Source organism: Narcine bancroftii, chromosome 3 (genome assembly GCF_036971445.1).
Source record: "Narcine bancroftii isolate sNarBan1 chromosome 3, sNarBan1.hap1, whole genome shotgun sequence".
NCBI lineage: Eukaryota > Metazoa > Chordata > Chondrichthyes > Torpediniformes > Narcinidae > Narcine > Narcine bancroftii.
Window position 1 is genome coordinate 168,108,899 of NC_091471.1, and position 25,266 is coordinate 168,134,164.

Genomic DNA, 25,266 nt, shown 5'->3' on the forward strand with positions numbered 1-25,266 from the left:
GTTTTGGCAAAGGCCATGGGTGAGAAGTGAAGTTCTGAAACCAGCCTCATAATGTACCTCTGTTAAGTTCAGGTATGGACCTTGGTCAGTATGGATGAGTTGGGCTGAAGGACCTTGTTTTGTGCTGTAAAACTTTGACTCTATATAACCTCCACAGAATTCCTACAATACTGCGTCTACACCAACCAACAAGCACCCATTTACATTAGTCCCACTTTATTCTTTCCCCATTCCCATCATCTCCCCCCCAGATTTCACTTCTCACCTACACTCTAGCGTTAAATTGCAGTGTCAAATTATGTTACCTACCCGTAGGGATTTGGGATGTGGAAGGAAACAGGAGCACCCAGAAGAAACCCATATGGTCACAGAGTGAACCTGCAAACTCTGCAAAGGCAGTCCCAGATGTCAGGATTGAAGCTAGGCCACAGACCTGCCTGGCTGGAGCTCTACCAGATAGTTTATTCTGTCCTCCTTTTATCTTTTTGTGGCAGGTTTATTATTTGGGTTGTTTCAGAACCAAAAAAGGACTCCTGTGAAATAGTAACTTGCATGCATGCAGACTCTGCCTTGGGCTGCAGTTACACTTGTCTAACCTTGGCCCCACGTGCAATTGTCATGTGTAACAATGACATTGACTCCTATAAGCTTGTCACCCAAAGGAAAATTTTCACTGAGTCATGAGCAAGTCCAATAAGGCTACATATTTTGGTGCGGGGAAGCTTGTTATCCAGCACTGCAAGAAAAAAAGTTAAAACTCAAAATAACCTATTGTATTATGGAAGGCAACACCTTGAATCCAATCCCACACCTGTTTTATTTATGTGGGTTTTCCTTAACTCCCATCCCAGATTGTAATTTGTCAGATCCTGGAATGTAACAAAATATAAAAATTGGACGTAGTAATTCTGGTAGTAAAAAACATACCAAAATGCTGGAGGAACTCGGGTCTTTTCAATGTCCATAAAAAACAAAGATATATTGCTGATGTTCTTCAAGGAATAAGCATTGTGCTCATTCCTTGAAGAAGGGCTCAGGCCCAAAACATCAGCAATATATCTATGCTGAAAAGACCTGAATCCTCCAGCATTTCAGTGTGTTTTTTACTACAATCAAAGCGTCTGCAGACTTTTGTGCTTGACATGGTGATTCTGCTGCTCAAGTATAACCTTCCTGGTGTCTCCAATAACCGTTTTGTTTAGCACCATTATGTATTTGAAGACTAAGATGCTTTATGGTCATGTTCTAATACACAAAATACAATAATGCACAAAAATTATGTATTTTGAAATGAAGTCTCTTCCACCTTTCATCCTTGTGTTAGACTTTCCCTTTTATCCCCTCTTGCTTTCTCCATCACTCCCCAATCCTTGACAGACATTTCTGTTTCCGGTGCTGTTGAAAGGTTATTGACCTGAAACTTTAACTTTGCTTCTCCTCCTTTAGAAAGGTTGTACAATTTGTTTATTTTTGTTGTTCTTTCATAAAATATTCACTTAATGATGATTAATCACACTTGAAACAAAATGTATTTAGTGAATCAGAAGACCATCTAATGAAGGGCTCACTCGATAAGCAGCATCAAGACTGATCGACATTTCGGGTTAGAATACCTCAGGAAGGGTCCAATCCATTCTTTTTCACCCACTAATGCTGTTCAACCTGTTGAGTTTTTCCAGCAGATTTTTTTTGCTCCAGATTCCTGTATCTTCAGTTCTTGGCATCTAATTTTGATAATCCCATCCATTATATCTGATTCATGTTTTTCATGTAATATTTTAGCAAAAGAAACTAAATGTGACCTTTTTTTGTTTTATCGTATTATCCACAATCTCAAAGCAATTTTCGGTTTCGGGATTAGTCCTGTCTCATCGTAAACACTCATGTAAAAATCAAATTTTCTGGACCATTTTTTAATGTTAAATTTATGGGGTCAACTATTCTATAGATACTACTTTTGAGGGGGCTGAAATTTCAGACTAGATTCCAAAATACCCTATCAGCAGCAGAAGTCCAAATGATCGCCGACCAAATAAAGAACAAAATAAAGAAGAAAAACACAATGAATTAAAGTAATAATAGAGTGAGAGGCTACTTGTCCCTCAAGCAGATGCTGATCTGCAGTGCCTTATGGTGGGTGCACGTTGACATGAGTAATTGGCTGCAAGTTTCAGTGCTATGCAACAAGTATTTCAGCACCATGATTTGACTGCTGTAGCATTTTCAATCTCTCAGCTGTAAAATTGCATCTCCCATTGCATGCCCACAGACGAAAAGCATTCCCCTCTCATTGTAAGGGTTAATTGCACCTCCTTTGCTGGTTTCGGCATCAACTGTAAAGATACTGATGAGATCTTGTGATGAAGCCCATTATGAAGCAGAAGTGATTTTAAAGAGATAGAAAATAAAACTCTCAACATCAACCAGAGCTACTTACAAAAAAAAAGCAGGAACAACTGTGTGCAAACACACTGCATGGGCTGGTGACTCAAGGTGAGGAACTCGGGCAGGCTGTGGACTGTGGAGACTGTGGTCAAGGAACTCACACCAGGATGTGGAACCAGGGTGCGGAGGGCACTGAAGGGCTCCTAATCGTTTCAGAGGTTCGGATCTGGAGATCAGGTTGCTGATGGTTTGGTCTGGAGTCTGTACGGCTGCTGGAACACTTGCTGACTTGGGGTGGGGGGAGAACTCTCTTTTGCTTTTTCTCTGAATAGGCACTTTCAGATAGGGCAAAAGTCCAAATGTATAAGCGGAGAACGCATAACCATGTACCTCTCTGAATGTGTGGAGACAGTCTCCGAGCTGTATAATCCAACCCTTCTCGGAGAGGGTTAATGGACTGAGTGGGGTTGATCTGAATGTACAGCTGTGCTAAGTGGCTGTTTAGGGGTGGGCTGATGATGCTTCAGCACATGACTCATCTCCCCACTCATCCCTCTCCCTCCAAGTCATGGGTAGCAGGAGCCTTCGGGGCAGTGGGAGCTGCCATCGGGGCAGGGGGGACTGTCGGGGCAAAGGGAGCAGGGAGCTGTCAGCAGGGACCATTGAGGCAGCGGGAGCCGGCGGCGGGGGGGGGGGGGGGAAATGGCTGGTGTGGGCTGGGACACCCACACTGGGCTGCTTCAGCCTTCAGGGTCACTCTCTGTGGCTCAAAATGTGTCAGGGCAATGGCCATCTTCCTTACCCATAATTCCCCATGCAGCTGGAACTGTTCTGGGAATTACAGAGTGGTTCCTGCTGCCTGGAGATTATGGCTAGGGAAGATGTCCATTGTTTTGCTGCATTTTTATGACGGTGGCGCTATGCCATCAGTCACCCTGGCCTGATGGATCCGGAGGGCGCTACGAGGCGCCTCTGGATATGAATGGGACACTGGAGCAGCCTTTTAGGGCTGCTGTCTGAAAGGTAAGTTCTTAGTTTTCCATCCACTCCTGTAGCCAGCCTCAAGGCAGAGGCCTGACATGAAATGGCCTAATGTAAGGGGCGCTTCAGGCAATTTCTGGCAATGGCGTATCTGTCTGCCTTACAGCAGACGAAAGCAATTTTGTGTAATATGACTCTGTTTTATTACATGGCAATAAACTGAAACTTGATCTGTTACCTGTGACTTTTACATTAGATATGTGGAAAATTCATTTTTTTCCCGCCAAAAATAGGTGATCAACTTTTATGTGAGTATGTAAGGTAATTCTTGGTGACTGAAACTGAAAGAATAATGCCAAGAATGTGGTCAGTGCTTTTAGTCAACAAGAAGCTTGGAATGAAGGCTAAGTAAGAAAGGATTTCACCTTCACACTTTTCAGAATGTTTTAGAAGTGTTGATTAGGATATACAAATGCCAATTTTCACATGACAGGCTACTTTAAATATGGTAGGGTCATCTGTTTCTTGTGGCTCAATCAGATATTCTCTGGAGTTCCCAGAAAAGGGTTTAGTTCCCTTCTTATAAATCCAATTGTTTCACTCTGCACCCTCTTTGTTCTCGACACAATGTCTCTTTGTAACCAAGTAAGGTGGCAAGACACCAGCCACACCTTTTCACTCACTCGAGTTTGTCAGTTGACTTTCTCGTGCTGGATGAGCAGGAATTTCCTTCAATTATATGCTCTTAGGCCAAAGATAGTCTGTTTGGGTTTCAATGCCAACCATTCCTTATCTACTATCAGATCCATTCCTTATCTACTATCAGAGGGTACAGGCCCTTCTGCCCACTGATTCCATGCTGACCATTGACATTCACACTACATTCATCAATTATATATTCTTCACACATGCTCCTCAATCTCTCCCAGATTCTACCACTCATCTGCATATGAGGAGCAATTTCCAGTGGCCAAGTAACCTATAACCCTTCAACCCTTTATGGTGTGGGAGGGCACCAGAGTGCTCAGAGGAAACCTGTGCAGTTACAAGGAGAATGTGCAAACTCAACATAATCCATGCCAGAGGTCAGGATTGCAGCTACTTCTCTAGCACTGTGCTGCAGTGGTTCTTCTCACTGCCCAATTGTGCCACTCCCTCTTCGTATCCACTGTCTTCTTCCTTTCTGGCATCTTTCTGAATGTGAACCTGACAGTTGACAAAAGCGTCATATCTGACCCAAAGATTAATGAGTTTCAAACCATCAATCTGTGCATCACATATACCTTTAAACACCCGGCACTGTCTTTGCCTCAGCTCATCTGCTCCCAATACACTCCCCAATGTCTCTGAAACAAAAAAAAATAACTTGTTCTCTTTGTGCAATGGGGTCATCTGGATTTTTGATTCCCTGTGTTCTAACTTCCATCATTCCTTGAAGCTTGAGCCATCCTTCCACTTCCTAACTTCATGGTAGTCCAAGAAGCAGGTCAAGTTTTGAAAGAAAAGTTCTTTAGTTGCTTTCAAAACCCTCAATACCTGTGCAATTTCCTCCAGCCCAATAATCCATGACACCTCTGCACTCCTCTAATCTGCCCTTGACCAACTCCAAAAGTAATTCTTTTGTCATACATCTGAGGTGAGAGTGTTCCTGTTGCTAATGTCTAATTAACTTAAAGGAAATATTATAACAACCAATATTTTTGCTACTCAACTGCTGGCAATAGTAAGGAATAACTGTTGAATAAATTGTCCTAGATCTTTTGCAAAGAATATGAGAAAATACAAAGAGTGTATTAACATTATCAGTGATGAGGGTTCATTGTCATACACACAAAACAATGTTCACATGCATTCTTACTTGCTGTAGTCACACAGGTATGCAGGATACAGCAACTACAATAGTATATATTAAATTACCACAATATTTCTGTCGGGACAAAGGGAGCTGTCAGCAGGGACTATTGGGACAGCAGGAGCCGGCGGGGGGGGATGGCTGGTGTGGGCTGGGACACCCACACCGGGCTGCTTCGGCCTTCAGGGCCACTCTGTGGCTCGAAATGCGTCAGAGCAATGGCCGTCTTCCTTACTCATAATTCCCCATGCAGCTCGAAATATTCACAAGACAGAAAAATAAATAAAAGCATAGCTGGATAAATATTCATAGTTGTAGTTAGTCCAAGAAAAAAAGTGATGCTTCCATAGTGCAGACAGATCTTCTGGTGATCCTGGGCTAGTTTAAGATTAGGGTAGTAAGTGAGGTTCAAGATCCTGATGGCTCTTTGAACCTAGAATGGCTGGATTTTGAGCTTCTGTACTTAAAGGTAGCAGCGAGAAGAGATTGTGACCAGGCTTCCTTCTTGAGTCAGCACCTCGTCTTCAATGGATGGGAGGTTGATGCCTACTGTGGACTTGGCTAGGTTTGCCACTTTATGCAGCCTGAGCAATTGATTGATGGAACAATTACAAGGGCTGCATTTTTTTTTGTTCTTGTGTCAAATGGTATTAGATTTCAGATTTATTGTCAGAATACATACATGTCATCATATAAACCATGAGATTTTTTTCCTGCGGGCAAGGCAGAATGACCACTTATTGGCAGTGCAAAAAGAAAAAAAGGACACAGTGTACACATGTAAACAAATAAAGAGTCTGATGGTGGAGGGGTAGCAGCTAATCCTGAACCTAGTGGTACGAGTCTTGTGGCACCTTTACCTCTTTCCTGGTTGTAGCAGCGAGAACAGAGCATGTGTTGGGTGGAGTGGATCCTTGATTATTGCTGCTGCTGTCTGACTGCAATATCCATGTAGATGTTTTTGATGGTGGGGAGGGTTTTACCCCTGATGTCCTGGGCTGTATCCATTACATTTTGTAGGGCTTTCTGCTCAGAGGCATTGGTGTCCCTATACCAGACCTTGATACAGCCAGTCAGCACACTTTTCACCACACATCTGTGGAAATTTGCTAGGATTTCTGATGGCATTCCAAACCTCCGCAAACTTCTGAGGGAGTAGCAGCACTGAAGTACTTTCTTCATGATGTCATTTGTGTGATGGGTCCAGGAAGTGACTGTGAAGAACATAAATTTGATCACCCTCTCCACTTTTGATCCCTCAGTGTGCACTGATTTTACCCGTCTGTTTTTCTGTACCTGGTCAACAATCAGCTCCTTAGTTTTGATGACATTGAGTGCGAGGTTGTTGTTGGTGCAGCATTTAGCCAAGTTTTCATTCTCCTCACCTCTTTATATGCAACTCACTACCATGGTAATGTCAGTGAACTTGTAGATGGTGTTGCTGTTATACAAGCCACACAGACATAGGTGTAAAGAGAGTATATCAGGGGGCTAAGAACATTATGAACCAGCTCTCAATTTAGGAGAGAGCTCACTGAGCATTTAACCTTATTTGCCTTTGATTGTGACATCCTTGCTCTCCAATTCTGATTTGCTGTTTTTCTATTTGTAACAAAATTGAGGGGTTCAAGCCATGAACTCAGAAGAAATGGAATTCCAACTGGATTTCAGAATTTGAAGTCTACATTGTGTTCCAACAGAATTACTCTTTAATATACGCAAATCTCTTCTATCTGCATCCGATCCATATCCGTCCACCCTCTGATGTTCACCTGTCCATCTCTCACCTTCTTCAATTCCTTATCATATCTGCTTCCACTGCTACTCCTGGCACCTACCACTCTTGTTTAAAAAAAAAACTTGCCACTCACATGTCCTGTAAATTTCCTCTTCCTGTCTTTGTCTTGTACAAATGTCCACTAATAGTTAATATTTTACTTTAGGATAATTATTCTATCTATTTACCTTTATCAATGCTTCTCATAATTTTATCATTTGTTTATTATAATCTAGTTGTGCAACCAATGAAACAGCGATTTCCGGCCCTCGGTGCAAAAACATAACATGCATACAGAGAAGTGATACAATGTAGTCAGTACAGTATATATTTATATACCTATCAACCTATCTTCATTTATGTATCAATACATTTATTTCTCTATGCATTTATTTTAAAGTGCATTTATTTAAAAAATATTTTTATTGATTTTTATGGTAATAAGTTTGTATAGTACAATTATGGAATGTGCTACGGAAAAAAAGACAAAGAAAAGCACTACAAAAAAAAATCATCCATGTGAATTCCCAAAGCACAGCCATAATAATAAAGAATGGATATAATAAATTTAAATTTTCCAAACCCCTGACTTTAAACAAGTTTGAAAGTTAACGTTGATGAAACAAAGTAGCTCATTCTGAAATGGGACAACACATTGCCAAAGTTCTGTATTAACTCAGAACCTAGAGATTATGCTAATAGTCCATGAATGGGCCCCATAATATTTGGAACCTAATGTTTGAATCATTTATTGCGTACCTAATTTTTTTCCAAATTTAAACAGGACATTATGTCCCTTACCCATTGTGCATGAATAGGTGGGGTACTATCTTTCCATTTAATCAAAATAGCTTGTCGGCCAGCAATGAAGTTCAAGATAAAATGCGACATTTAATTGGAGTTAGTAAAACATATTTTCTCCAAGAGTTCGAAACAGAGCAACTAAGGGATTTGGTTCTAATTTTAAATTGAGAATCACCAATAATATTTGAAAAAGCTCTCACCAATATTTTCCAAACTGGGGCATGTCCAGAACATGTGAACTAGAGAAGCATCACAAATTTTACACTTATCATAATGAAGTTTTATATCTGAGTAAAAATGAGGTAATTTGTGTTTAGACTTGTGGGTCCTCTAAACCACTTTGAATTGCATCAGACAGTGGTGAGCACACAGAGATGTAGTGTTAATCAGTTTGAGAATAGAGCCCCAAACCTCATTGGACAATGAAAAGTTCAAATCCTGCTCCCAGGCATTCTTAATTGGACTAAAGGGGTGTGTCTTAAACCAGTCAATTTGTCATAAATAACAGATATTAAACCATTAGCAGAAGTTGTAATCCAAAAAATGTATCAAGAATATTTACCTTGGGAGCTCTCGGAAAATCCAGGATCTGAGATTGAATAAAATGCCTGATTGGTAAATACCTGAAAAAATGAACGTTTGGTAAATTGAATTTTCAACCAATTGTTCAAAAAATGCAAAACTTTTATCCAAGGTCTTTAAATCATTTAATATTCAATCTATATCAATCATTTAAAGCAGAATCCTGCAAAGAAGGCTGAAAATGATGATTGGACATAATAGGGCTTGCAAGAGAAAAGACCTAAAATCCAAAATACCTTCTAAACTGCACCCATTTTCTCAAACTGTATTTAACAACCAGTTTGTCAATTAATTTATATGAGACCAAAGAAAGCAAGGATCCAACAAATACTGAGATAGAAACATTTTTGGTGGAATTTAATTCCATTTTTATTCAATCAAGATGGTTAAATCTATTGTGAAATTGTAAAGAACAAAAGGTTACGTATATTGACCACCAATAATAAAATTTGAAATTAGGAAGTGAGATTTATTTAAATGGGGTGACTTTCCTTGCCATATGTAGGATGATATAAGCAAATCAAGAGAGTCAAACAACAATTTAGGAACAAAAATTGGTAGAATGTTCATTTTAATAGAATTAATATGACCAAAGAGATAGAAAAAGGAGACCATTTTGTTAAAGACAGTTTCACATGCTTAAGTAAAGCAGAGAAATTTTCCCTATAAAGGTGCTTATGATTCTTTGTAAGTAAATTGATCTTTCACAATCTTAAAAGGAAAATTAGAATACATTAGTACAGGAAAATTTAAGGAAGAAGTTCATTTTTGTGCACATTTAACATACCCTGAAAACTGATTAAATTGAGAAGGCAAAGGAGTATCAGGGTTTAATATGAAAATCAAAAGTTCATCTGCATATGTTCAGTTCCTTTTCTATTGATCCCTGAAGTATCTCTGCTCTCACAAAATGCATTTGCTAGAGACTCTAAGGCCAAATCAAAAAAGTAATGGACTTAAAGTCAGCCTTGATGTGTACCCCATTGGAGAATGAAAGGATTTGATTGTTGTAAGTCAGTAAGAATTGAAGCAGCAGTACCTGAAAATAATAATTTAATCCATGTAATAAAACATGGTTCAAAATTATATTTTTCCAAGATTGTAATTAGATAATCCCACTCCACCCTGTCAAATGCTTTTTCTGCATCTAATGAGAAAAAAACATTTGGGGACTTCAGTGGGAGAGGAATACAATATATCCAATAAACAATGTATATTAAAATAAGAATAATGACTTTTAATAAAACCAGTCTGATCTTCTGAAATAATTGATGGTAAAATGTTCTCTAACCTACGAGCCAAAATTTTAGCCAAGACCTTCATATCAACATTCAATAAAGAAATTGGCCTGTAAGAGGATCTTTTCCCTTTTATGCTATGAGCGATACGTAAGCTTTATTAAAAGATGGTGGAAAATTGCCTGTTTAAAATAATAATTTAACATAGAAGTTAATTGGAGAATGAGCAATTTTGAAAAGGATTTGGCAAAACTCTGCAGGATATCTATCCAGTCCTTGAGTTTTACCTGATTGTAATGAAGAGATAGCAAAAATAATTTCATCTTGTGAAATAGATTCTTCCAAACTTAAGCGATTATTCCGAGAAAGTGTAGGAATATTTAAGATTTCCAAAAAAAAGCCATCATCAAACTATTATTATTAATCAACTCAGAGGTATAGAGCCTAGAATAGAATTCCCTGAATGTATCATTTATTACCTCTGTGGTAATATTACTGTCATCCATTCGGAACTTAGTAATTTGTCTCTTAGCTGCAATTCCCTTCAATTAATTGGCAACACTGCCAGATTTTTCACCATAAATATAAAACTGGCTTTAGGACTTTAAAAGTTATTATTCAATGGGGTAGTTGAAAGAAGATCAAATCTAATTTTAATTTCAACTCCCCTTTTATATAATTCTGCATCTTTAACATGGGCACATTGTTAATCTGTTTTTTACATTTGATTTAATCTTTCTTTATTAGTCTTTATATTAGCAGTAAAGATATAATTTTCCCTCTAAGATGAGCTTTAAAAGTTTCCCAATCAAACTAGAAATTGTTGAAGAGGAACTTGTGTTAAAGAAAAAAATCTGCTCCTCCATAAATTTCAAAAATTAATTATCTGAAGTTTTAGTAGAATTAAACCAGTGTCTTTTTTATAGGAGGAAGATGTTGAAAATTCATAGATAAGATAACAGAAGCATGGTCAGATATCTCTATTCTATGATATTCACATGATCGGGTCAATAAAATCAATTGATTGTCTATTAAAAATAATTAATCCACGAGTAAGTATGATGAACAGGAGAAAAAAATATTCTCTCCTATTGGGGTTTAAAAAAAGCTAAACATCTGAGATACTAAAATTTGATTTTTTAAAAATGAATAAATTACAAAATATCAGATATGTTCAAAGTAGCAAGTTTAGAGGATGAAGTGAATGATCCACAGCATTTAAAGTCTCCCTTCAGCAGTAATGAGTAAAGATTATAATCTGGTAAAGCTGTGGAAAATAAACTTTCAAAAAAACTCGCATTATCAATGTTTGGGGTGTATACATTAGCAAAAACTTCCATTTTATTATATAATTTGCCTGTAACGATAATGTATCAACCATTTTTATCTGACTTAACATTATGATGCACGAAAGGAATGTTTTGGTTAATTAAAATAGAGATCCCCTGGCCTTAGCTATGAAAGAGGAATGAAAAAGTTGCCCTCTCCATTTTGACATAAAATGAGAATTATTACAGCTATGAATATGTAATTCTTGTAAGAAAACAATCTCAGATTTCAGTTGTTTAACATGTACAAAGACCTTTCTTCTCTTATTGGACTGTTTAAACATTTCACATTCCAATTGAGGATTTTGATAAGATTACATGTTTTTTAATAAATGTAATAAAGAAAACCATGGATGAATTATCACCAAACTCCAGGTGACCAACTTGAAGCCTAGAAGTAATGCAGCTTACTCAGAACTTAAAGCCATAACAGCATTATAAACCCATGTCTTAAACCAAAATACCCACCCTCCTTCCAAAACAACCAGAATTGGAAGGTTGCTGTTTAGACTAGCAGTGATTTTTAACTGCAAAAAGTATTCTGCTGTAAATTCTAATTATAGTTCCTTTTTTTTTCCAAAAATTAATATTAATGATTCCAAACCATATAAACTTCTAATTAAAGCTACAACCAAAGTAAATAACAAAGTAATTACATTAAAAATTCACACTCCTGTCTGTAATGCATGCACACGAATATTCATACACTCTTTACCATGGTACCCTATAAAATAAAGTGTGCACTTAATGCATTAATGTCTCAAGTGTTTCTAAGCAATGAGTATCCAAAGTATCAAAAAGATGTGCCCTTAATACTAAAAGAGCAATTAATGTATAAATCTCTGGATACTTCCCATTTAGATTTTCAAGCTCAATAGAACAAATAGCCGAAAAATATACATGGCAAACTTTAAAGTTTCCCACACATAAATTGGACTGTACGCATAAATATTATTATAACAGTTAGCATTATTTCCCATAGTCATCTAATTACTGAGCGCTTAAACACCTACAACATTTCATGCACAATTAATAAGTAACTTACTAAGGTAACGAATGTCGATCATTATTATTAAGATAAAATTATTGTATTCAACTTAATATTCTCATCTCAGAAAAAAATAATTAAAATGTAATAAAATTAATAGAAAGTGAAACAAACTTAGATAACTATAAATCAAATAAGTACATTATCTCTTCCAATTAACAAAAAGAACAGCCGAACTTCGCCCAATCAAGAAAAGAAAATAAGAAGTTTCAGACACCAAAAACAATTCATGCCAGACTTGATATTGAAGGCAAATCTTCCAAGAATTTTGTGCTTCTTCTACCGAATTCAAAAACTTGTTGTGACCATTGAAGGGAGTGAGTCGGAGGCATGCTGGGTATAACAAAGCAGATTTGAATCCTTTCTTGTACTGTTCAGTCATGACTTCTTTATATTCTAAACACAGATTCATCACTTCAGGACATAGATCATCAACAATCTGATTTGTTGTTCACGATATTGAAGAGTTCCTTTCTGATCCGCTTCATAAATTACTAGATCTTTTATTTGGTAGCCATGAAACTGAAGAATAACTGAACATGGGTTGGATCCGGAGCTGTATTGGGAATCAGAGAGAGGTGTGCTCTGTTGAGTTCAGTCTTAGAATGAAAGAACTCCTTTCCAAATACTTCCAAAAACATCTCTGAAAAGAAGTTGGTCAGTTGGCCAGATTCTGTATCTTCAGCCAAGCCCAAAATTTGAATATTCTGTCTTCTGCTTCTGCTTCTGGTTTAAGACATGGGTTTATAATGCTGTTATGGCTTTAAGTTCTGAGTAAGCTGCATTACTTCTAGGCTTCAAGTTGGTCACCTGGAGTTTGGTGATAATTCATCCATGGTTTTCTTTATAACATTTATTAAAAAACATGTAATCTCTTCAAAGTTAATTTAAAGTTGCTAGCAGACAGACCCAAGCAAAGATCCTCTAATATATCCACATGATCATTGACTGTTTCTAAGTCTTGCTCTACAGACCCCAAACAACCATCAATATCAGATAACAACTCCAAAACCTTTCCAAGTATAGATATAACTTTACATTGACTTTCTTTCATAGTTTTTGTTATCTCCCATGTACGATTGTTTAAAAGATCAGAAATGGAGTCCATAGTCCAAGCAGCAGGCTCTTCCTCCTTTTTGTTGTTTTTTTTTCCAGCTTTAGCACCCCTCGTAGCTATTTAAAAATAATTAGTAATGATAAGTAAAAGAGGGGCAAAGTATAAAGCACCTTGGTTGAAATGTTAAAAATGAATGAATGGAAAAAATATTTAAAAAAACCACAACACATAACTTCTGCTGCTAACCCACACAGTAGCCAACTGGAAGTCAGCTCGATTATGTATATATTTCTATACTTTTATTTATAGAAAATAAATAAATATTGCTTGATAAATAGTAGAGCCTCAGAGGGTTCATATGAGAAGTTCATTTAGTCATCAAGCAGTCTCACGGCCTCTGGGAAGAAGCTGTTCCTTATCCTGGTGGTTGTGGCATTGATACTCCTATATCTCTTTCCCAACAGGAGCAGCTGAAAGATGATGTGTGTGAGGTGATAGAGTTCCTCAATAATTTTGTACAGCCTTGAGGGGGGTGGGGGGGGGGGGTGCAGGGAGGAGAGAAGGGGAACCTAGTGATACTCTGCCACTCTTGTGGATTCACCTCAAATCCAATTTTCTACACTAATGGTATCATACTGTGATGTAGCTGGCCAAGAAGGTGCTGATAGAGCTCCTGTAAAAAGGCTGACAGGATGGTGGCTGGTGGCTTGACCTGCCTCAGTCTTCTCAGGAAGTGCAGACTTCTATCAACTCTCCTCTCAGCCTGTAATGCTCCAGATACAACAACCCAATTTTACCCAACCTCTCCCTGTTGCTCTAATCTAGGCAGCATCCTAGTAAATGTCTTCTATGCCCTTTCCAAACCCTCCTCCTTACTGTAATGGGGCCCCAAAATTGCACATAATACTCCAATTGCAGCTTATCCAAGGCTTTATAAAGCTATTACGTGATTTCCTTACTTTTGCATTCAGTGCCAGCACCAATGAGGGCAAGCATGTCATATAACTTTATCATGGCTGTTAAGGGCCCTGTCATTAACTGTATATTTTCCTTTTATGTTTAAATTGCAAAAATCCATCTGCCATTTCTCTGCCCAATTTTGTTACTGATTCATATCCTGCTATGACCTTTGATAGCTCTTTATATTGTCCACAACTTCACCAATCTATGTATCCATGTCATTTATATACATCACAAACAATAGGGATCCCTGCTCTGATCACTACTGAAAACACCACTGGTGACGGACCTCCAGTCAGAATAACACCACTACACTTTATCTTCTTTGGGCCAGTCAATGCATCTGTACCTTCTGGATCAGCCTGCCATGAGGGACCTTGTCAATGGCTTATGAAAGTTCACTTAGAAAAACCACTGCTCTACCCTTGTCAATCACCTCCTCCAAAAAAATCTCAGTTAAGTTTCTAGACATGTCCTGCCCTGCACAAAGCCATGTTGACTTTGCTTAATTAGACCTTGATGAAGGGCTCAAACCCGAAATGTCGGTAATGTATCCTTATCTTTGCTATATGAGGACACTGTTTGACCTACTGAGTTTCTCCAGCAGTGTTTACCTCAACCACCGTATCTGCAGACTTTCATGTTTGATTTCTTAATCAGACCATGCCTCACCAAATGCACATAAATTCAATCTTTATGTATCCTTTTGAATAATTTTTGTGCAGAGATTTTGAGACTCAGTGGAGTATGATTTACTGGATTATCCATATTTTCCCTCTTGAACCATGGAATGACATTGGCTACTCTCCAGTCCTTCAGGGCTTTGCCTGTTGTGGTTTCCCCATGAAACTTCATCTCCAAAGAAACCAGGCAAGTCAGACCACAGCTTCCATTTATCTTGAATGGGACAGCACTCCAACACAATGTTTCCTTTCTGATATATATTACTCATGATTATTGTTTCAGGTCAAAAGAAATATCAAGTTTTGTTTTTAAATTTTCTGTTGGTATCATCTCTCACAATGGCCTAAATTTTAATGTGTATTGTGTTATTGGATTGCATACTGTAATTTTTAATTCTGAGTTCAGATCCTGATTTATAATTCAGTCCAATTTGGTTAATTAGTTAAGAGCAGTTGATGGAATTTACTGCCCATTTGTGCATTAATAACATGTTGACAGCTTTATTGCAAAATCTGGTTCAATTCTCTCTTCCTCTTGTTTGATCCTCTCTTTTCCCTCTTCTGCGCACTTCCAATCTTTCATGCATGTGCTCGTGTCCTGTACCTTGATCCCTCTGCTTCAATCACTTTCTCTAACTTTACAGCTATTAGCTGGTTAATAGCACATATGCAAAATCTTGTCTGATATTTCATCCATATTCGTGTTTTAACCTAGGATTGCACCAATAGTATTGTGTTATTGAGACTGAGCAATGGGAAACTTTACAGCCCATCAAAACCATTCACTGAAAGACAATTCATAATCAGTCTTTTGGTTTATTCAATTGATAATGATAATAATGAGTTTATTGGCATATACATTGTACAATGTACATGTGCACTGAAATTCTTGAGTACTGCAGCCCAACAGCTACTTCATTTAAAAGAACTCAATAGTGTATGACAAATTAAAATTAATAAATACAAAAGAGAGAGAGTTAGAAAATATTCACAATTCTTATCATGCAAGAGAAAATAAATTGTGGTGTGTTTCAATAGTGCAGACAGTCCTTGTGTGGTTTCACAGTCATCCATGATGAGTGAAACAAGAGTCTGATTGTTGAAAAGAAAATGTTCTTGAACTTGGAGGTGCAGCTCTTCAAACTTCTCTGCCTTCTACCCAAAGGTAGATTGTGATCAGGGTGATGGGATTTCTTTGTGATGTTGGGGTCCTTCTTGAGGCAGTAACTCTTCCATCGATGGGAGAGGCCGGAGCCTGTAATGGACCTAGCTATGTTTGCTCCTTCCACAGCCTTCTGCGTTCTTGGTTACTCAAATTTTCAAACCAGTTTGTGATGTAACTCGTCAAAATGAATGTGCTTAACCTATTCCTTTATCTCTAAGGACAGGATGTGGTGGATGCTTCATCAGAATTATCCCACTTTAAGTTTAAAGGACATTTAAACATGACGAACATGGGTGGGAAATATGCAGAAGAATATGGGCCAAATGCAAGCAAATAGAACTAGCTCAAGTAGGCACTTTGGTGTGTAGACAAGTTGGGGAAAAGAGCCTGTTTCCATGCTGTAGAACTTTGACTTGAATACAATTTGCATGTACAAGACCTGTTCAAGGAGGTAAAACTTATTTTTAAAAAAACAGATGTGAGAAATATGAAACAAAAATAGAAAAATTCAGAGTTTGACAAAGGATTATAAACCCAAAGATGCTACCTGATTTGTTGATCTGACCAGCATTTTCTGTTCAACAAGCCTCTCACACTTGCAAGTGGTCCCAGCCTTTAAAGTGTCTAATGTGAAAGGAAAATCTTCTCAACTCTGGCATCATGACGTCATTTCATGCAGGGATTGACTGCCTCGACCCCTAGAAAAATCCCTGGTGTCTGCAGACACCAGCTTTGCAATTTTGCAAGTATAGAATGAGCAATTGCACTGTGGGATTGAAATGATGCTTTTATTTTTGGATGGACACATTAAACCCAGAGGGGAAGTGTGCTGCAGATGTGCTGGAGAGCTGAGATAATGCATTCCTCCTGTGAAGTCAGTTTTATATTGAAATAGCGGGAACATTGGGAAAGGTATCTAAAAACTGTGATTTAAAAAATCAGATGACTTTAAAAAGAGTTTAAATCAGTGAAAAAGTCATATACACAAACAAAAATGAAAAATGGCTTTTGCAGACTGGGAGGATAGGGAGGTGCAACAAATCCTCACCCTAAGGTTGGAGGAGGGAGCTGAGTATGAATTAATGGGTACAATTAAAGATGGACAATTTTATGAGGACATTGCATTGAAGGTCAGGGCAATGGGGTATCAGAGGGACAAAAAAAAACCCAGGTCATTAACAAGACCCTAAGGAAGAGGCTTCAACATAATGGGAGGAGGAGTGCAGACCATCCTGACTGGCCTTATTTTAACCTGGCATATGACATCTGGAGAACAAGCAGGCAAGCTACACCATTCTTCCATGTAGGTAACCTGCAGGCTAGGAGCTGTTGCTTAATTCCTTGAACCCAGTTCACAAACTGAGGAGGAGGAGGAAGTTGCAGGAACTCGATGCCCCTTGTATCTTGTCTGTCACATATCCATCAACCACCTCTGGTCCCTCATCCACTCCTGGTGTCTTCCCCCAACCCCCAGCCTGTATCTCAGCCTCTGCCTTAGCCCCTGGCACTACCTAAGCTGACCAGCCAGACCGCAACTGATCAGACAACACAGGCGAAAACGCAGGAATCATACCACCTACTGTACTGGGAACTGGAAAGACCTCCAATTCAATTTTTTTCACTGTCAATTCTGGTTTGAATCAATGGTTAAGATATGGCATTTAATTCACATATGTGTTTCACTGCTATCCAGTGGGCAGCAGGAGGCAGAAATGTAAGAAACCCATAAAGAGACAGGAGGATACAGCTGTGATACATGGGCTGATATTGGAAGTAGACATGATTAAGACAAAAAGAGAATGGGATTGAAGGGAGAGGCATATGGAGATGTTGCAGGGGCTGATGCAGGAGCAGCATCTGGCACAATGACAGAGTACAAGTCAGGAACGTGCCAATGAAAGATAGGAGTGCCAGGCTGATATTGATGGATTTGCATGATTGATAACTGACATAAGGCAGGAGATGCGGTCCCAGGCTTCAGTGATAACGAGACTTTCCTCTTCCAACGAATTAATTGCACGAGTCGCTTGGCCCTCCACCATCCATTCTCCTTCCTCCATTGGCAGAATCTATATCTAATCATTTCTACAGGCACCTCTAGTGACCTTTGTGACAGCCAAACGCATTCTCCACAACAATTCTTGTGGAGCTCAGGGTGAAGTTGAATGTGTGCTTACACGATGTTGCGTGAACCCTTTCGTCAGCCACTTTTTCAGTGGGTAGGCGGGATCACCGACCAAATGTGCAGGTATTTCCTCGCCATCAACATTTCTGGAGATCTGTGATTAAAGTCAATGAAAGTGTGTGGATGACTCTGAGCAGAAGGGAACAATGGCAGTGTCAACTCACCAATATCATGTGTCCTGTTCAAAGCAGGAGTCTATCTAACACTTTAGATGATAACACGAACATGTTAAAGCATCATCATGCACTGTGTCATATTCACTTATGTCACTGAGGAATAGATGACTGGCTCCATACTCAACCATCTGTAAATGGGAGAGTTGAGAAGAACTCGAAGATCATGGGTGTGACCTGGCCAACCCACATACACATCAGTGAAGCTGTTATAACACAGAAGGTGAAAACTAGACAACATGATGCTTACATTTTCAGGTGAGGAAAAATGATATTAATGGAAATACCATCCTTACCAGCAGTTGTGGTCGACAACAACTTGAGGAACGATGGAGTGCCACCCTTTTCGATAGTAGTAGAATGCTAGATCATCTAGTGGAGCAATGATGGGAATATGTGTGCCATTGATGGATACCCGCCACTTCTTTCAAATGCCTCCATTGTTTCCAGAAGATGCTCTCCAGTGAGCAGCCCTATGAAACATGGCATGAGATTCTTTTTCACCATTGCGGTCACCTGCTTGACCTCCGTAAATATAGTGGAGATACCAACACCGAAAAGAACACTAATGGAACGATACTCTCCTGGAGTGACATACCACCACAGGGCTATTGCAAATCTGACCTGGGGTTCCAGTGGACATCTGAATTTCATGTTTGTAAGCCTCAGGTGCAGCCCCAATATCCCAGCAATAAAATCAAATGAGGCACGAGACATTTGTAGATTCTTACGCCACAGATCATCATTGTATTTTTTTGAAGATTTCATTCCAGAATACAGGTCCCTGAGGTCTCTCCCTCTTCTACATCCTTCTACTATTATATACCCTTTCAAGATACCTCATTTTAACCAAACATTTCTGATGTCAGACTCTCAGCTCACCCACATTTCTCTTGAAACACATAGAACCATAGAACATTGCAGCACAGAAACAGGCTCCTTCAGCCCTTTTTTTGCCTAGTCAATGACTGCACCCAGTCCATGACCTGTACAGTCCATGTACCTGTCGAAATTCTTGAATTTTAAAGTTGAATCTGCATTCAGCTCATTCCACACTCCCACCACTCTCTGTGTGAAGAGGTTTCCATTCATGTTTCCCCTAAACTTTTCCCTTTCACCCTTAACCACGGCCTCTGGTTTGTATCTCACCTGCCCTCGGTGGAAAAAGCCGACCTAAATTTACTCTGTCTGTCCCCTCATAATTTTAAATACCTCTATCAAATCTCCCCTCATTCTTCCACGCTCCAGGGAATAAAGTTCTAACCTGTTTAACTTTTCCCTGTAACTCAGTTCCTGAAGTCTGGGCAACATCCTAGTAAATCTTCTCTGCACTCTTTCAATCTATTGCAAAATATCATTAATATTCTGCCTCCTAAGTTCAGGTGTCCGCTGTGTTTTTTTATTAGAACCCTTTACTCTTTGCCTCAACTTGTAAATAAGGAGGTTGATTAGACCAGATTGCCTGGTGATAGATTCAAAAATCTTCAGGACATCCAAAGCAATCTGTCTTATGTCCACCATTGTACAGAATGAGATGATGTCACTTCCGCCTTTTGCATGTTGCATCATTCTGGCACTTCCGATTGAAAGTAGAACAGAGCTAACACCGGGGATGACTCCTTGCAAGTGTGAAACCATTCATGGTCCCAGTTAGGACTGATTAAGTGTTAAAAGCCAAACCCCTATTCCTATCCCAAGACATTGAACGGCCAATTTAGTGGAACACAAATGTGAAAACAGCTTTAGATTCTATACGAGTTTGCATTGACTCCTTGTATAATGTCAGAAATTACTAGCCCCTTTCACACGCGTCCCACTAAATCGGCCGTTCAGTGTCCTGGGATAGGAATGGGGGTTTTCACACTTGACCACTCCTGTGACAGTGAATGCTTTCATACTTACAATGGGCCATCCCCGGGGTTAGGACAGTTCTACCATCTGGTGATGTCATGACACATCGAACGATGGTGAACCTGCCCTAAATCCTGATCAATGTATTATGATCTTATATTTGAACAAAATTAATCATGCCTAATTATAACATAATTAAGCTTTATGAAAAGCACAGTATAAGTCCTTTAGCCCCTGTTGTTGCTGTGCCAATCTATATAAGGGACCATGGGAAAGTGCTAGCAATAAATAGCAATAGCGGACAATTTTTAAACAGCATGGGAAAGTTGGTAGCGCTATTGCACACAATTTAAACAGTATGGGAAAGTTGGTAGCGCTATTGCACACAATTTAAACAGTATGGGAAAGGTGGTAGTGCTATAGCACACAGTATAGAAATAACGTGAGGGAAAAAGTGATGGCAGACCTGCACTCCCAGAATACCATGCAGCAGAGAAAGGGCTGTGTGCACGGTTGGATGAACAGAGCACACGTGGAGGGGATATTTGCCACATGACATTCTGGGAAGTCAGGTCTGCCATCATTTTTCTCACGGTCTTTATAAATTGTGTGCTATTGCGCTACCAATTTTCCCACGCTGTTTAAAAATTATCTGCTATTGCTTTTTATTGATATTTCCTCTCTCTCTCACCCCCACTGCAGCTTTCCCATGGCAAACTTTATACCTTAATTTTAATCTTCCTTCACATTCCTGCACTTGCACAAAAACTTGGGTCATTCAATCCCACAATGCAATTGCACATTCTATACTTGCCAGATTGCAATGCCAGCATCTGCAGATGCTAGGGAATATACTAAGGGTCGAAGATGTCAATCCCTGGCGTGAGATGACATCATCTGGTGCTGACATTGAGACAATTTTTCTTTCATACTAGACTCTTTAAAGGATAATTGGCTGTTAATTCCTGGGATCACTTGCAAGTGTGAAAGGGGCTATAGGCGAGTAGTTGTACAACTTGATATGGTTCCAAACTCAACAGCTTTCAACATTTCTCTTGTAACCGACCATTACAAAGAATCACACACACACACACACACACACACACACACACACACACACACACACACACACACACACACACACACACACACACACACAGTGTGGCAGGTTAAGCTCACTCCTTTATTAGGGCTGGAAAGGCTGCTTTTATACTGTTCAAGTTCCCGCCATTTTTGCTGATTGAGTGAGTCATCCATATAAATAACAATAGCGTGCGGGAACATCCATGCATATAAATGCCCTTCTTCCCCAGCCTGTTTCTGCTCAGTTAGCTGGGTAGTTTGACTGATGACATTTTAGGGCTGTTGGTCTGATGCTGCCCCAGCTTCTACCCCCGCCGGTTCATTGTCCTGGGAGTTGTTTTAGTGATCTCTGTCCGCGTCTGCTGCTGTGTGATGTGCTAGCCCAATCTCTGCAATTGCGGGCCACCACACTCTCATAGATTGCCTTACTATTCACCAAAGTTCCAATAACTTGAAAGGATAAAAATAAAGTGAAACAAGAAAGTCTTCAGATGCTATGATCATAATAAATACATAGAATTGCTGGAGAAACTCAGCAGGTCCCACGTTCATAGGAGCCAAAAAATATATACCTTGACAACGGATTCAGGCCAGAAATGTTGGTTGTATATCTTTGCCGCTTGTGGATACTGCGGGGACTGCTGAGTTTCTCCAACAATTTTGTGTATTTATTAGGATAAAGATGATGCTGTTTTGTAACACTTATCTGCACAAGAATTGGCAATGAATGTATCATCTGCCACATAGTGAGCTTAATAATCACAGTTTCAAAAGGGACTTTTTCCATTTATTTTAACACTGCTTTTGGCTTTTGTTTGAAGTAGACGAAGAATTATTGGAGGAATTCAGCAGGTCAGATGGTGCCTATGGATAGCAAAGGTCAGTCATGGTTTCCAGTTGGAACCCTTTATCAAGATCCTAGCACCAGCAGTCTTTGTGTTTCTCATGTGTTTGAAATAGGCAGCACTCATAGAATCTTAGAATCAGGCAGCACTGAATAAGGTCCTTGGGCCTAATGAGTCGGCACTGATCAAATTCAAGATTATTATCATCTGACTGTACGTATACAACTTGACAAAATGGCTTTTTTCTAGACCATAGTGCACATACATACAGACCAACCTTTTTGTTCCTCTGTACCCTTGGGCATTTTTATAGGTTCCCGTGTACCCCTAAAAATTAAGGATAAAAAAAACATGACATTGTGCAATCTGACTGCAGATTACAACACCATGTATTCTACAGTAGTGGTTATTCTCTCAGACCCAATATACCCCCTGAAAAGTGTAAATGTACCACTGGGGGTACATGTGCCCCATGTTGGGAACCCCTGGATAAGAAGATAAAGATCCATCTCAGAGCAGATGGACGTGGATTACAAACTGCCTCAAACTCGAGGGATTTCCAAGATGACAACCATTTTATTTTCAATATCACTCCAAACACAGAGGGATTATTTTCTATCTTCTCTCCTTCTATTTTTTGTCCCAACAATAATTCTTTATTGACTAAGTTCAAGTTTTTGTTCGCTTAATTTCCGTCGGCTTCGTACAGCAATTTCTGTTGACAATGTAGTGACTTCCTTCCTATTCACTTATATTCGCTTGGAAGCTGTTAGGCGTTTGTCTGCAATGCACTTTCAATCATTTACATGTACAAGTTTAGTTGTATTTAAATCCTTTATTGTTAACATGCAAAACGTGTAAACTTCTTTTCTGATACTCTATGCAGTAAATTCTTAACAGCAAAATATTCATAAATGTTAATGAGGCCAAAACGATAGGTCAAATGATACTTAATGATATTGTTAACAGAAATGGTCAACCCCTAACTTACCTTCCTTCTGGTTTCCCACTGCCGACATTGACTTTAGAACCTCACTTTAAACGTGCGCATTACTCCTGTGCATGCTCCTTGGTGCGGTGCACTGGCCCTGGCTCCCACCGCTATGCTGCCGAGCTGAATGCACACGTGTAACCATGCTCCATGGTGCATATGTACTGGCCGACATGCTGGTCCCTGGCTGACACCTCCGCCGCCGGGGGGGGCGAGCCAAGAGCACATACGCCACCACACTCCGGCTTCATAAATGGTGCTGGCCCTTGTGCATGCACCGACAGGAAGAGGCCTGCAGACCTGGAGGATATTGCGGTGACCGAAACCGATAAGGATTGAGCCTATGGCTCTTACAGAAAGAGTCCTTAAATGAGTTTCTGATTGAGTTTATTGTTGAGGAGTCTGATGGTGGAGGGGTAGCAGCTGTTCTTGAACCTGGTGGTGCAAGCCTTGTGGCACCTATACCAGGGTAGCAGCGAGAACATAGCATGTACTGAGTGGTGTGGATCCTTGATGATTTCCACTGTTCTCCAACGGCAGCATTCTCCATAGATGTTTTCGATGTTGTGGAGGGTTTTGCATGTTATCTCCTAAGCTGCATCTACTAACTATTGTAGTGCATTCTAGAGTGTTGGTATCCCAATACCAGACCATGATGCAGTCAGTCAGCATACTTTCCACCATATATCAGTGGAAATTTGCCAGTGTTTCCGATGTCACATCAAACATCTGAAAACTCCTGAGGAAGTATAGGTGCTGACGTGCTTTCTTCCCAATGACATTAGTGTGTTGGGTCCAGGAAAGATCATCTGAGATCGTGACTCTGAAGAACTTAAATTTGCTTACCCTCTCCACCTCTGATTTTCCCCAATGATCACTGGATCATACACATCTAGTTTTCCCTTCCTGAAGTCAACAATCTGCTCCATGGTTTTGGTGACATTAAGTATGAGGTTTATGTTGGTGCACCATTCAGCCAAGTTTTCAATCGCCCTCCTCGATGCTGACTCATTGCCTTTTTTCATACAATCCATTACCATGGTATTGTCAGCGAATTTGTAGATGGTGTTGTTGTCATACTGAGCCACATTGTCGTAGGTGTAAAGTGAGAGGAGTGAAGGGGTAAAAACGCAGCCCTGTGGTGCTCTGGTACTGATGAAGAATGTGGAGGAGATGTTCTTACCATCCTCGCTGATTGTGGTCAGGAGGTGAGGAATTCAGGATGCAATTACACAGTGGGGTTTTGAGTTGCAGATCTTGGAGTTTTCTGATCAGTTTTAAGAGGATAATGGTGTTAATGCCAAACTGTAGTCGATAAAGAGCATCCTGATGAATACATCTTTACTGTCCAGGTGCTTCAGGGCTTCGTTTAGAACCAGTGAGATGGTATCCACATAGACATGTTGTTATGATAGGTTCATTTGAATGGATCCATACCACTGCTCAGAGAGGAGCTGATATGATTCAACACCAACCTTTCAAAACACTTCACTCTTGATGTGAGTGCCACTGGTTCATAGTCATTTAGGCAAGTTATGACACTCTTCTTGGGCACAGGTACGATTGACACCTATTTGAAACATGTGGGTACCAAGCTCTGCCAGAGTGAGATGTTGATGATGTCCGTGAATACGTTGGTAAGTTGGTCAGCACAGAGTTTTAATACTGTGCCTGGTACTCTGTCCGGACCTGATGCTTTTCTTGGATTTGCTCTCCTGAAGGCAGCCTGCATGTCATTCTCAGTCAGATACAGACAGGAGCAGATCATCAGGGGACATGGGGGTATGCAGTGGTGTTTCTTTCTTGTTCGTGGTCAAATTGGGCATAGAAGGCATCGAGTTCATCTTTGGGAGAGAAAAGAAGAAACTGAAGTATCTGAATGGTCAAATGTGCAACCTCCACTCAAAGACCACGGGAGATCAGGATTGAACTGAGATCATAGGAGCACTGAGGCAGCAGGCTCCACTATCTGCCCCACTGTTCTTCCTCACTATTGGGCAGTTCAAAAGTGGTTCAGTGCCACTTAAATATTTTTGAGGTCCAGTCATGGTTGTAATTTGTAAAATAGATTGGATAGTAAGATCCCACACACTAGAGAGACAAATGTTTTAGCAATGGTGTACACATCTTTAAATTGATTATTAATCTCCATGTAATTTCACTAATAGGTAAAGATGAACTCTATTCTGTTTAAATATTATTAATTATGAACAAGCTAGGACAGCATTCTATTGTGGAACTCAGGACTTGAGGCATGGTTGGAGGTTGAGTTTATGAC

At 39.6% G+C, this 25,266-nt stretch overlaps 1 protein-coding gene across 3 annotated transcripts in view; it reads left to right on the forward strand.

Annotated features, from left to right (window-relative positions):
- sgms2a (sphingomyelin synthase 2a) overlaps positions 1–25,266 on the forward strand; it is a 138,818-nt gene that overhangs the window by 18,697 nt on the left and 94,855 nt on the right. The gene's annotated exons all lie outside the window — the stretch shown is intronic.